Here is a 15,168-nt window from a genome sequence, read left to right on the forward strand (position 1 = left end):
AGCATGAACTGGATACAGTACAATGTTTTTGGAATTCTCTTTCTCCTGGCAAACAAGTCAAAGTTCAGGAATGTATTCCCCCAGCTGATATATGGTCCAAGATGTGTGAATAAAAATATCCAAACGATCAGGATTATGTTAAAAAATGCATTTCTGCGATATGGACACATAGTAGGATACAGCAAAGGTAACGTCATGCATGTCTTGTAAACACTGCCGGGGGTTCTGTAACAGTGCAGCCTCTAGAACAGACTCATTACTAACGGGGCTGTCCCTGTGCTGTACAGTGAGGGTTAACAAAAGCTTCATACAAATTGAATCAGTGCCTTGGCAGTGCTGACAGACCCTGCAGGACGATCCTTACAGCAAAGCCTGTCTTTAAGAGTGATGGTTTATGTTATGTTTGCAATAACCCCAGTCCGGAGGAAGTCTGTGTGCAATCACCACTCTTATTTCCCTAGCTTTGGAGTAACTACCCACAGCTATCATGATTGAACCGTTCTATACCAGGCCTCTTAGTGTAAGAGTAAATACAGTACATCAGTTAGTGATGAATGCCATGGAATCTGTGTACCCTTTAGACACATATTATTTTTACAGCAACTATTTTCACAGCAATGACAAGAATAAATGAAGATGAATGTAAAATTAACAAAACTGCTGTTTGTCAAATGACTGCAGCTAACAATATAATTCCATAAATTTGCAGGACATGCACATCTATTCACTAAATAGGTCTCAAATTGGGTAGTTTTGAAAGAAATCCTTGTTTTAGCAAACATGAGCTTTCATTTTAAAACATGAAAGAGAAAAAATGTTGGTCTGCTGGCCCTGCTTTCACTTTCACGGTCATTTCACCCGGAGTTTGACATTTTCTCCACCTCTGCAGGGTCTTCTGTCCTGTCAATAACTATGGTAACTAGCTGCTTCCCCTGTGCGATGCTTGACCCCAAAGACACTGCTGAGGTGAAATGACCTAGGAAGTGCAAGCGTAGGGCAAGGGGCAAGGCCTGCAAACAGAGGAATTTATTTTAGAGTAGTAATAGATGCCACAATTTAAAATGAAAAGCAGTGTTATAAAAATTATATGTTTATTCTGAAACTGCGCATTCCAGACCTGCATAGTGAATGGAAGTGCATGACAAGTCACAAAGTCATTTGTTAGCAGCTAACACTTTTCTCCTGGCTGTTTGGAGCCTGGAGGCTCTTGACAGGAAGTCGTTTTCTGACAGTCTCCCCTCGTATTATCCTCATTCCAGATCCCAAATGAAAGGAGTTTGAGGACAGAACCCTATAAAAGTTCACTGTGTTTCAATTGCAGTTTTCCTGTGCTTTTCCTATAATTATGCATTTCCCATGGTTTGCCATGCTATTTAACATGTTTTACCATGCGTTCACTATGCTTTATAACACTGTTATGCTTTTACTATGAGAGGGGTCTTAATGATCAGAGGTTTAAACATGACCCCAGTGTAACCGTTTGGAATTGTCAACGTGACTTGAGGAACCATTTCCAGTGTTTTTCCGGTGTTTATTGGATGTAATTGATTAAAACTTTTTTTGTATTTGGGGTGTTTTATTGTTTTTTATCGGTTAAAACTTAAAACCAGAAGCCCTAAGTATAAAACAGGGATGCACTATGGCAAGCCAAATCATTTAGAGAGATCTGTAAATATTTAGAGAGATCTGTAAATCATTTAGAGATATATGTAAATCATTTAGAGATATCTCTAAATCATTTGCAGATATCTTCAAATGAATTTGCTATATCTGTAACTAAAATATTGTGAAGATATCTTCATTTCATTTTGAGATATCTAAAAGTACACATATATTTAAATAATGTTTTGCTAATGTTTTGCTTTCCAAACTGTAATTTAAAGATATCTCTAAATAACATCCTGTTCACTTTGAGATCTCTAAATTAATTAAAGATATCTCCTGTTCATTTAGAGATATCTCTAAATCATTTTATGATATCTCAAAATGAACAATTATTTAAAGACATCTTAAAATTAATTTGAGATATCTTTAAATAGACAGGAAGTCATTTCGAGATATATTAAATTGAATTTCAGATATCTGAAAATGCATTTTAGATCATTTAAAGCTCAATTTAAAGATATCTAGAAATTATTTAGAGATATCTTAAACTTATTTTGAAATATATATAAATTAATTTGAGATATCTCTAAATAATAATTTGGCTTGCAATAGATGCACACACTTTTTGCTATTGTATAGCTGTGGCCAAAAGTTTTGCATCACCTAGAATTTTAGGATTGAGACATAATTAAATATATATATATATATATATATATATATATATATATATATATATATATATATATTTAAGGGGGGGCAACCGGGACATTTGTCCAGGGCCCTGGGCTGCGAGGGGGCCCACAGCCCAGGTTAAAATAAATAAATGAATAAATAAAAATCGCTATTTTACTGCTTGAAATTCAATTCACTTGCCCCGTTATCATGCTAGCTAAACACTGGTGTCTCTTACTGGCCACGCACACGCAGTAAGACGGCGAGAGAGAAAGCGTGTGTGCGAGAGAGACGAACAGAAAACAACTGTGCAGCGAAAAAAAAAAAAAAAAAAAAAAGGAAAAGCAAGATAGTGAAAGGTGCCTGCTGGAAAAAATTCAGAGACTATCACATTTCGGTTTAAAATCCCTTTAAGATGAAGTAACGACAGCAAATGAAGCTGATCACCCAGTCGACGAGGGTTTTGGCGGCGCTACTGGTCCTAATGACGGGCCCGAAGAATTGAAAAGTAATAAAGAAGGAGTCGGACCCAGTCTACCCACACCACCAATTAACAATCAATGTAACTCTAATCTGCCTTTCGCTTTAACTTATAGTAAGGATCCGGATGATTGGAATGTACTCATTGTTGGAAAACATGGAACAAGTATTGAATAGCAGTTTGCTACGCATGAGGAATGACGGCTGTATTCATGTTATTTTTCTGAAAAGTGATTTAACATTGGATAGAAAAAACTGTTAGTTCCAAAAATGCAAGCACTGCTGTGATAGATGAAAGCTGCAATATAGTAGAGAAGTTATGACAACTGAAAAAGATTCTTTTGTGTCAAAGCAAATGGCTGGCCAGCAGCACACGGCTGTACAAACAAGTCCTTTGACCTCCAGCCCTGACATGAAAGAAGCTTGCCCTTCGGGGAGTCCACTTGGGTATAAAACTAGTTAAACAGGTTTTTGCTTAGAAAATACAGCTGGTTTATGAGGGGGTCATAAAGCTAGTTTTCAAGGGGACCAGAAGAGACCAGGCTCTAAGACTTCAGAGAGATCCAAAGAGATAATGCCACTGGAATCAAAGGGTTACAAGAAGATGACAAAAACCAGATGTATGGACCCTTGTGGCACCAGGGGTCTGAGGAATGCACTGAGTTCAGAGGTCGTCACACTAGACTACACACACACTCACACACACACACACACACTCACACTAAATGAAATATATGGTAACAGGATAATGAGTTGTACCTTTTCTATTGGTTAAGTTTCAGAGAAAGAGGAGGAGGGAGACACCTATGCAGAAGGGTATTTAATGTCATGCAACGCTTGTAAGAACGAGTATTCTGTTTGTCCTGTACCTGGGACCAGACTCCCTGCATATTTCAATAAACCTAACAACTGAGTGAAGAAAAGGACTCTGTGCAGTTTCTTGAATCTACTTACTCACCATCCTTTTTTAAGTTACATCACTCATGAATTTAAAGATTGTACTTCTAAACTAAAAGTATGGTTAAAACAAAAACAAATCTGTGATCACGAATTGTAAATCTACTATTTTATTGGAGTGGCACTTTAGTGTGGTTTTATTAGCTGTGGTATATTAGTAGATTTTGCAATCATCAAAATCAGGGGTGGGAGGTTAATTATTATTATTTTGGTTCTATGAATTGTAGCTGTTTTCTTTTCGTTATTATAAGTATGTATTTGTTTGGATAATAATTGCATTATGTTTGAGGAGATCACTTCAAGTTATTTAAACTGTCAATTGCAAATTGCTCCCTTCTGTAAATGTTACTTTATTTGTATTTTCTTTTCTGATTTTTGTGTTTGTTTATTTATTTTCTTCCTTTCTATACACCTGCCCAGGGACTGCCAAAGAAAATGAGCTCATAGCTAAATATGGGTGCAATACATCTTATGACATGTCATAAATGTAAAAAATGGTATGTTGTCCCTGTCAAATAAATACATAAATAATAAATAAATGTGTGGATGAACCGCTTTACATATACTGGACAGAGTACAGAAGTCATTGCCAGAATTGGTGTGACAAGTATGTTGCGTCGAGAGAAAACAAAAGAAAAAGGGGGGGGGGGGTCTGTTCTGGTTTTTTGTTCTGGGGCCCATGATACCTAAATCCGGCCATGTGTGTATATATATACAGTGCCTTGCATAAGTATTCACCCCCCTTGGACTTTTCCACATTTTGTAGTGTTACAACCTGGAATTAAAATGGATTTAATTGGGATTTTTACCATTTGATTTACACAACATACTTAACACTCTGAAGGTGCAAAATATTTTTTATTGTGACACAAAAGTTAATTAAACAAAAAAAAAAGACATTTGTTGGTTGCATACGTATTCACCCCCCTTAGTCAATACTTGGTAGAAGCACCTTTGGCAGCAATTACAGCTGTCTTTTTGGGTAATTCTCTCCCAGCTTTGCACATCTGGATCCTGCATTTTTTGCCCATTCTTCTTGGCAAAATTGCTCAAGCTCTGTCAAGTTGGATGGGGACCGTTGGTGAACAGCAATTTTCAAGTCTTTCCACAGATTCTCAATTGGATTGAGGTCTGGACTTTGACTGGGCCATTCTAAGACATTCAGGTTCTTGTTTTTAAACCACTCCAGTGTAGCTTTGGCTGTGTGTTTAGGGTCATTGTCCTGCTGGAAGGTGAACCTCCGCCCCAGTCCCAGGTCTCTTGCAGACTGAAACAGGTTTTCCTCTAGAATTTCCCTGTATTTGGCTCCATCCATCTTGCCCTCAATCCTGACCAGTTTCCCAGTCCCTGCCGATGAAAAGCATCCCCATAACATGATGCTGCCACCACCATGCTTCACAGTGGGGATGGTGTTCTCAGGGTGATGAGCAGTGTTGGCTTTGAGCCACACATAGCGTTTTGCGCTAAGGCCAAAAAGTTCAATTTTGGTCTCAGCAGACCAGAGAACCTTTTTCCACATGTTTGCTGTGTCTCCCACATGCCTTTTGGCAAAATCCAAACGGGATTTGATATGGGTTTTTTTCAGCAAAGGCTTTCTTCTCGCCACTCTAGCATAAAGCCCAGCTTTGTGGAGCGTCTGGGTTATAGTTGTCCCATGGATGGTTTCTCCCATCTCAGCTGTGGATCTCTCCAGCTCCTTCAGAGTTACCATTGGCCTCTTGGTTGCTTCTCTGACTAATGCCCTCCTTACCTGGTCACTGAGGACGACCTTCTCTAGGCAGAGTCGTGGTTGTGCCATATTCTTTCCATTTTTTAATAATGGATTTAACGGTGCTCCGGGGATGTTCAAAGTTTAGTATATTTTTTACCCTGATTGGTGCTTCTCCAGAACTTTATCCCGGACTTGTTTTGATAGCTCCTTGGTCTTCATGATGCTGTTTGTTTAGATATGCTCTCTAACAAACTCTGGGGCCTTCCAGAAACAGGTGTATTTAATCTGAGAGCATGTGACACTTTAATTGCACACAGGTGGACTCCATTCAACTAATTATGTGACTTCTGAAGGCAATTGGTTGAACCAGAGCTTATTTAGGGGTGTCACAGCAAAGGGGTGAATACTTATGCAATCAAGACTTTTCAGTTTTTAATTTGTAAATAATTTTGAAAAATATGTAGATTTTTTTCCCCACTTCGACATTATGGACTATTTTGTGTAGATCAGTGACAAAAAATCCTAATTTTTTGTCAGACGATGGCATGGGAACAACATCACCATGTGTGCTGCCATTTGAGACGATGGCGTGGGAGCAACATCACCATGTTTGCTGCCATTTGAGACGATGACGTGGGAGCAACATCACCATGTGTGCTGCCATTTGAGACGATGGCGTGGAGCAACATCACCATGTGTGTTGCCATTTGAGACGATGGTGTGGAGCAACATCACCATGTGTGCTGCCATTTGAGACGATGGTGTGGGAGCAGCATCACCATGTGTGCTGCCATTTGAGACGATGGCGTGGGAGCAACATCACCATGTGTGCTGCCATTTGAGACTATGGCGTGGGAGCAACATCGCCATGTGTGCTGCCATTTGAGTAGATGGCGTGGAGCAACATCACCATGTGTGCTGCCATTTCAGATGATGGCGTGGAGCAACATCACCATGTGTGCTGGTATTTGAAACAATGGTGTGGTGGCCCGTAGGTTGTTACTTGGGTCGTACAATTCCACACATCTAATGAATTTTCTAGTTTTCTAGTCAAGACAAAAAAGCACTTTTATAAAACAGCTCTCTTTTCTTAGTGGGTTTTAATGTAACCTTAAAATTCCTGGTTTTGTATTATGTGTATACTGTTATTTAAATCTGTTATTTAAATGGTCTATTTGTGGATAAAAACGGGCTTGTTAAAGCAGAACGTGACAGAAAATGAAGAAGACTGTCAATTACAAAGTTCAGCTGTTGATTTAAAGAAACGAAAAGTTGTCCAAAGATACTGTGAGAAGTATTTAGAAATGTTTTTGAAGAGTACAAAGTGTTAGCTAATGAATATAAAACTGGCAAATAAATGTTCCAGTTAGAAAGCAAGTACAAAAACCTTGTTGATAAACCCGTTTTTTAGTAACAAACTGAAAGAGCTGCTTGAGGTAAGAAAGCAATCCAGTTGACTGCACTGGCAGTGTTAAAAAACAGTGTGGATTCTTCTTATGGAGTGCGTTTGTGTATTGCAAAGGCAGGGAACCCTCACACGATAGGGGAAGAACTAATCTTACCAGCAACAAAGGACATGGTTAGCACAATGCTCGGAGAAAATGCTAGGATGAAAATAGATTTAATTCCATTGTCTAACAATACAGTGCAATGTAGAATAATGGATATGGAGGAAAATGTAAAGGAACAGCTCATGTCAAGAATCAGAAAAAGTCGTAGCTTTTGACTTCAAATTGATGAATCCACTGACGTTGCCCTGCTTTTGACGTTCATCAGGTATGAATTTAAAATGATAAAGAAACTTGAGCCATGGGTCCTTCGTCTTGATAGGTCAAACTCCGAATCATTTCCTACACTGAGCGATTTCATTGGTGAAACTGAAGAACAGCTTCCCTGTGACGTGAATGATGCCTTCAAAGAACTTCTTCAAAGCCTAGGAACACAGCTACATGAATCTTTTCCTGCTTTGACTATACCTTCAAGAAACATAAGTCTTTTGCTTTCATAGTTTACTTTATTTTAATTTATATATTTTTTTTAGTGTGTATTTAAACAAAATGTTATTACTAGGATGTATGGTGGTGCGCAAGAAATGTAGAGTCTTGAAAGTTGTCTGTGGTCCCTTAAAGTTTGGGAACCACTGGTTTAGATATTTAAACCAGGCCTCATTATATTACAGCTGTTCAAAGATGGCCATAAATAACAGGGATGTCAATAGTGCTTAAACATTTTCCAGCTGTTAGATTTTTTCTAAATGTTTATCCATTCAAATATATGTATGTCAGATACAGTCGCAGTGCTTATACAGTGGGGTTATTTATTCCAGCTTTGTTCATACAGTACTCGTGTGTAACAGCACTCAAATGGTCTTCTCATCTTTGTTCATACCATACTCACGTGTTGTAAATATGTAATCTCATAAAAAAGTAACAGCACTCACATGGAGTTCTTCTCATTGTGGCTCTTTTTGTTTATTTTAAACGTGCTGAATCCAAAAGTTTAAACATTGAGAAATTAAACTGAATCTAACTTCGCTAATGAATGAAGCTTCAAAATCTGTGTGAATGGATCAAGAAAGTCTTAATAACTTTAATAGAGCGATAAGAATTGAATGGGCTGCAAATGAAGATTCGCAGAGAGAGAAGGTTTTCTGTTTTATTATACATTACAGAAATAGCCCTGTTCAAGTGGATATAGTGTAGAGATGCAACATATAGCATATTCAAATAAGAACATTCTTAAGTCTGTCATTCAAAGTTGCAAACAAGATGTATATTATTATACAGATTCCTCAAGAAGGAGGCATTTGTGCACATCTCATGCAAGAGCAGGTATTGTACCATTAAGAAAGAGCCCTAGAACATAGAAATGGTGGAGCCAAAACATACACCAAGAGAACAGACTACCAGCTTGTCTAGCATCTTCAAATATATTTGGCACTGGTGTGATAATGCTCTGTACTATATATATATATATATATATATATATATATATATATATATATATATATATATATATATATATATATATATATATATATATATATATAAAGTATAATAACTACCACATTAACAAAACATTTGAGAACCGCACTATAGGTAACATGTTAATTTGTTTTAATATATATATATATATATATATATATATATATATATATATATATATATATAAATATATATATATATATATATATATATATATATATATATATATATATATATATATATATATATATATAAATAGCTTCTAATATAAAATTAGCTTTGTTTTACTGTAAATTGAGCAGGCTGCTTGTAGCAACAGAGAAATCAAGCAACATTGATTTATAATTTTAAAAAGATGATACCTTCAATTTGTCATTCCATATAAAACTCATTGTTCAGTCCTGTAACACTGCAAAAATGTATCCATAATAATAATAATAATAATAATAATAATAATAATAATAATAATAATAATAATAATAATAATGTATATATATATTTGTTTTCTATATACAGCTATGACATTAAACTTAATAGCGTTTTACATCCAATTTGCACAAAATCATTTTGCAATATTGTAAAAAAGTGCTCATTCAGAACTACAGCCAGAAAGTACAGCAACAGAATAAAACCGATCGCGATACATACTTCACTGTGCTTAGCTGCGTCGATTCTTCTCGTTTATTCCAGATATAAATGTACAATACTGCTTCTGTGTATGGTAGCATATATCCTTGTTATTAAACATTTTACATGGGCCTGAATAATCAATATGCTTTTTAATTCACGTCATTAAAAGCTTCCTCATCAACTTCCTTCTTGCCTCGACTTTGCTGTTCGCAAGCCTGAAATTGGACACTGTAGCCGCTTGCAGTGGGGATCGTCACGGCCCGTGTGTGAAGGATTTCAAAGTGCTTTTGCCAAAAAGGTGATACATTGGAATAATTCCTTCGCCACTGTCTTTGGGTTCTTTAGACTCCCGGAGGTGCCTTTTCTGTCATATTTTTCAGCACATCATCAATTCTGTCATCTTCAATGACAACTGCAGAGAAGAAAAATAAAATGTAATGGCACACTAATGATCTCAAATTAATCATGAGCACAGCGCTAAGGTTGAAGTACTAATACTTCAAATACATATTGAATATGCCATACCATCATACCATCAGTAACTATGTTCTTCTGGTTTGTTTATTTTGTATTCAGCGTCTTTGATGTCAATTTAATAGACGTTAAACGCAATTAACAATGGTTTAACAATGTATTAACATGTACATTGTTACAAGTGAACGTTTCCCGTTTGGTATCAATATCATCTGAAACGAACACGAATGCCTTAAAGTTGAAAAACAGGTGCGAAACATCAGCTTGTGGTGCGGTAAATCGAATTGCATTTGATCAGAAATGCTAGTGCATTGCATACATTGCATTTACATTTGTCCTAAGAATTTATTTCAACAGTTTTACAGCTCGTTTTTACAAAGGCATATACAGAGCTACAATGAATATTACCAATTCATAAATGTAGTTCAATATGGGTAATTTTGCTAAGCACTACAATTCAATAACAGTAACCCCGACTTTATTAGCTTATGATGTGCATCATTATGTTTAATATTTAAAGAAACACGCTTAACAATAGCGGCTGAAGTAAAATAACACAGTGCTGCAAGGCACAAAACAAACCCGAGTCGCGTCATCAAAGTACATAGCAAAACATCTCAATGAAGGGTTACTTAAGCGATGTTTTAAGAAAGGTAATACAAATATGCATAGTAAGCAATGTAACTAAGATGTAAATACTATTATTATCGATACTATCATCACTTAAAAAATAAATAAATACAGAAAGCAAACCAACGAGATCATTTGCATCAGCTAGTATTGTAGACACAACATAGCTATCGTTTATTGTATCGTTTATTGTAAAAATGATTCATGGTATAAATGGCGACTGATCACCATTGCCTTTTGTTATTATGTATATGGCGTAAATGCACAGAGTCGTCTCACCTCTTTTGCTTCGTCCAATCTGCCCAAGTTTCGGGGTCTTTTGTTTTGTCCTGATGCAAAGAAGTTGTTGGTATCCTGATGACGACAGGTGAAGGAGAGCTGTCCAACCTCGCCGTCATCGCCATAGCGAGTCATTTTCTCCTCGTTATAAGGCAACACTTGGGACATATTTATATTTTTCTTTTTTTTTCAAATCAGCAATTAATATTTAACCAAAGCTCGTGTGGAAAACAACCTACAAACTACAGCTGCAGTCTGTTCTTCTTTTTTTCTAAAAAGATCACAGTGGTCGGTACGAATGTCACAGAATTCAGTTTCCTTTAGAACACGCGCATTATTAAATGTTTTTTCCAGTTCAAATTCTGCGTATATTTGTGTTTCTGGACAACAGGGTGAAATTAGCGAGGTTGGCGCTGCTTTTGGTTGTTTGGAAAGTCGCTTGGAAGGGCTGGTGTAGAGAAAAATGCAAATCGTGGAGCGCTGCAAAACAGAGATCCCTGGAGACTACAGAGCAAAAACACGTCACTGAGGTTGCATTTTCCTGTTCCATTGTGCTCTCCCATCGCAGGGCTTCACTTCACATTTACTTCTTTCTGTGATGTGGTGAGATGTTTTAGGCTTTGTCATCCTCTAGCACACCATGTCCTACTGTATTGTTAGAAAAAAAAAACATTTAAAAGACGTCTGCTACCAAGAAAGCCAGTTCATGTAAGCGTGCAAATGTAAAGAACAGCGGGCATTACAATACCCAGCATGCGTGTGCAGGTATGAGGCGCGCCCCATCTTCAAAACAAAACAACGATACGTGTGGAAAGGTGAAGGTAACTAAACTAATGTTACTGAAAACATGGAATTGTATAGACACACACACACACACACACACACACACACAGAGATAGACAGATAGAATAGATAGGTAATTCAGATAATATATTTGAATTGTTAGTTAGGACACCATTATATATAAAAAACCATGTGGAACTATTTAACATTAACAGAAAGTAAAGCAATGTAACACACCCTCACGCAGTCTGGGTACCCCAGAGTCAATGGGAACACTCTGTATGCGCTGTACCTAGATAAATAGTAATATATTACATATATTTGGCAATATTATAAAGGTAAATTGAGTTGAAATGAAGATTAGCAGCAACTGGATAACCAAAGCTCAGATATTGTTTTTTGAGAATTTAAGTCAAATTATAAATATAGGCCTCCCTACAGTACATAGGGAGGCCTATATTTATGAAGAGTGTATATTTTGTTCATCATGCACGTTTGACCCGTTTCCTGTGCAATGTTTACATGGTATATTCACTTTGCTGCTTGTGTTTATGACTCAGGCAGTACTGCAGCACTTTTTCACACGGAGCTAGTAAAGCCTCGCTTTCAGCAGCAGATTCTTTATCCCCAGTATAACATTACCCCCCTCTCCTGGTAGTAAAATATATATTTTTTCAGGTACGTTGCTTGACAACTTCTCCTGCACAGCATGTTGTGAATTTGTCCATTTTATTTTGGACACAATGATAAAGAATGCTTGTAGAATAGGGTTCAGTGTGTAATAGGAGTTTTCCTAATTTACAGCTTTTGCTATTTAATTCTATGGCATTAGATTTCAAAATGTCAAACTACAGAATTGTATGTATTGTAATTCAATGTGTTAATGTAAGCAAAATGAGTTCATTCTATAGGGTGATGTAAAACCACAGCTGTATAAGCATTTTGATTTCCTTGGTTGTCTTGTTCAGATGCGAGTCATGTAATATAACTCATGTGTCAATTAATTTCAGTGTGGAGAGAGCACACCCATGAAATACTCACATTTAATTCTTGCTGTTAATTGTGTTTTGGAAAGATTCAGGTTTGAAATGTTGCTTCCTACATAGCATGTGTCTACTTTATAAATAACAAATGAAAAGGTAGCAAGTACATTCAGATAGAACGTCTAGCTTTGAAAAAACGAAAACGACAGAAAATCATTAAAGTTAATTAATCCCTAAAGATTTAAATGAAGCAGATTATTTTTGCTGGTTCCAAATTACAATAAAACTCTCATTAAATATCCTTGATAATTTCTTGGTAGTAGGAATTACGGGAGTCGCAATCACTTAACATTATAAGAAATTGTGGACGGAGGCTTGACATGTCTGAAATACTAATGACTAAATGCGTTCCTTGAGACACCTTCCAGCATGCTGTGTAGACTCTGCCACTGTCAGTGGAGGTGAGGTCCTAAAAAAGTTGCGAGCCAGTTCATATCGTTGTTCCAGTTATAGCATCTTCCATGAGTCACATGATTCAAATGCCTAAAATTCCTTCAACCTTTTCCATGGAGTGCGTCTTTTTTCATAACCAAGATTTTGTGATAAACAAAACTATGGCACTGCATTTAAGGTAGGATTTAGTACATCCTTTTAATCAAATAAAAACCAGAACAGTGTTTGCCTAACATGGTAATTCACAATGGTTGTGCTCAGACACACAAACACCCAAAGAAGAAGCACAGTTAATCATTTATTATTTCATATAGAGTTTTACAAATATATCAATTACTTTTTTCATTTTAAAGACAAAACAATAATGAATTAATCATACGCTTTAACTGCAATCATTTTATATAGGCTTTGTTATTTTGACCAGCCACCACCATCATCATAGGAATATATTTCAATCCTTGATTTAAAAGGAAGATGCCATTTAAGTAACCTGCTTCAACAATAAACACAAATCGAGCCTGAGGATAAATAATAACCAATTCCATTTGAGAATACTAATTTGCATCAATGCAAGAACAGAAATAAATGTTACAGGTGTTCTTATCATTTTTCAATTGCAAAGGAAGATTTTGAAGCGGTAACAATTCAACTGAAAAAAGCACTAATTTTTAGAAAAGCATGTAACTCACCTACATTAAAAATTAACTACTGTACAAAGGAACCACTCTCGAAATAGCACTTCTACAAATGGGACACTTTTTAGGAGTGGGCAAAGCCTGATAGCATTCGTCACAGGAGCAAACATGTCCACATTCTAAGAACACGCAAGATCTGTCGCAACTCAGACAGATAATGCATGCATTCTGGAAATCAAGTCTTCCTCTAAATTAATCTCTCTCAAATGCTGAGTTTGCATCTCCCTAAACTCCTCCTGTATGTTTTGTTGTCTCTTTTGCTCCATGTAATGTCGATATTGTTTTCTCAGTATAAAAAACAAAGTGGCGCAGGTAGCGATGCCAAAAACAACAGTCAAGATCTTCCAGATTTTCACGCTGGACTGCTGCTTCTGCAGGAGTGATTCATAATCCATTTGGCTGATGTAATACTGCATTCCCTGCTTTGGGGGTTGTAGTTTTATAATGTTTCTATCCAGTACCAGTTCCCCTACTCCTGTTACAGTTGCTCCAACCTTCAGCATCTCTTCAGTTTCTTGGATGCCTTTCGGCCGCTCCCCACTGATGAAATGCCTATTACGTCAGTAAAGGACTGGACTGTGGGGTGGAACTTCTCGTACACCTTTTCAAGGTCTAGTTCAGCTGCTTCCAGTGGTTTGAGAACTCTCACGGCAATGTCCACACTGTCGTCATGTGACACCAGGTCAAAGGGCACCGTGTTTGTGCGCTGAGAATTTTCTTTTCGCAGTCATTCTGGTTGACAAGGAAGAAAAACTATTATGGAGACTTTTTAAAAACAACAAAGGATTTTGTCATTTTTATCACAGTAAGATGTTGCTTACCAGATATACAGGTTGATTCATAAACAATGCTCATTAGGAAGATGCATTATTATACCGTTTTCACACTGGCAATTTAGAGTGGTGTTAAATGCTCAATGAAGGACTTGCTTCAATATGTCTTAGTACAAACTCTCTACTGGACCAACTAATCCACCTCCTGGAGTAGTTTCGAGTCCACATTAATTACTTCCAGGGTAATTTTACCCGACATAAGCGTGTGTAAACAAATTGAGCCACATTGAAAAATAATGCGACTTACTTTTTTGATTGCGCGTGTCATGCTTGAAAGATGTGCTTTACACAGGCGCAGATCAAAGCGCTGCACTGCAGAGTCAACTCCAGCTTTAGTGTGTCTACCCTGAAGAAAAACTAAACTGCATCAAATCTGCGGTTAATCTCTAGTGTGAACAGAACAGGGAGCGAAGCCACATTAACTACTCCTTGATTTGACTACCAGATTCAAGGCTGGATTAGTTATGGTGAAGTGTGAAAACAGTATTACAGAACTCTTTCTTTACAAGTAGTTTACATGTTTACATGTAGACAGCAATGGCAGTGTGTAGATTTAAAGCCCTGGCCCATGTAAAGGATCAGATGAACCTCCATTTAAACGTTCTATATTATTGTTTGCTTTTTCTTTTTTTACATGCCAGATTAATGAAGGCCTTCACAGGGTCTATGTGTAACAAAGTAACAACTCTGAAGGTTCATTTAAAGACTCAGCGTTGTTTGTTACAAGTAACATTTATAGTATTCTTCTTCAAAAGAAAAAGACCCTGATACTGCAGGCCATGGTGTGTTGTTCATGAACCCTCCTGCAGATTCTAAACAGTACAAAGAGTTACACTTTCATTTTTTACTTGTAACTTATAGAACTCTTTTCATAAATTTCAAGAATAAAGATGTTTAGTTCACAATAAATAAGGCACAACATGGCTAAAATAACCATTAAACTGATTCTACATAACAATACTTCAAAGTGTTTAAATTGTTCTGGATCATTCATATTCC

At 36.8% G+C, this 15,168-nt stretch overlaps 2 pseudogenes; both read right to left on the reverse strand.

The window, feature by feature from the left end:
- Positions 1-8,669: 8,669 nt before the first annotated feature.
- Positions 8,670-11,228, reverse strand: LOC117426079 (calcium/calmodulin-dependent protein kinase II inhibitor 1-like; annotated as a pseudogene).
- Positions 11,229-13,163: 1,935 nt separating this feature from the next.
- Positions 13,164-14,368, reverse strand: LOC117426075 (mitochondrial ubiquitin ligase activator of NFKB 1-like; annotated as a pseudogene).
- Positions 14,369-15,168: the final 800 nt, after the last annotated feature.

This window comes from Acipenser ruthenus, chromosome 27 (assembly GCF_902713425.1).
Source record: "Acipenser ruthenus chromosome 27, fAciRut3.2 maternal haplotype, whole genome shotgun sequence".
Lineage (NCBI taxonomy): Eukaryota > Metazoa > Chordata > Actinopteri > Acipenseriformes > Acipenseridae > Acipenser > Acipenser ruthenus.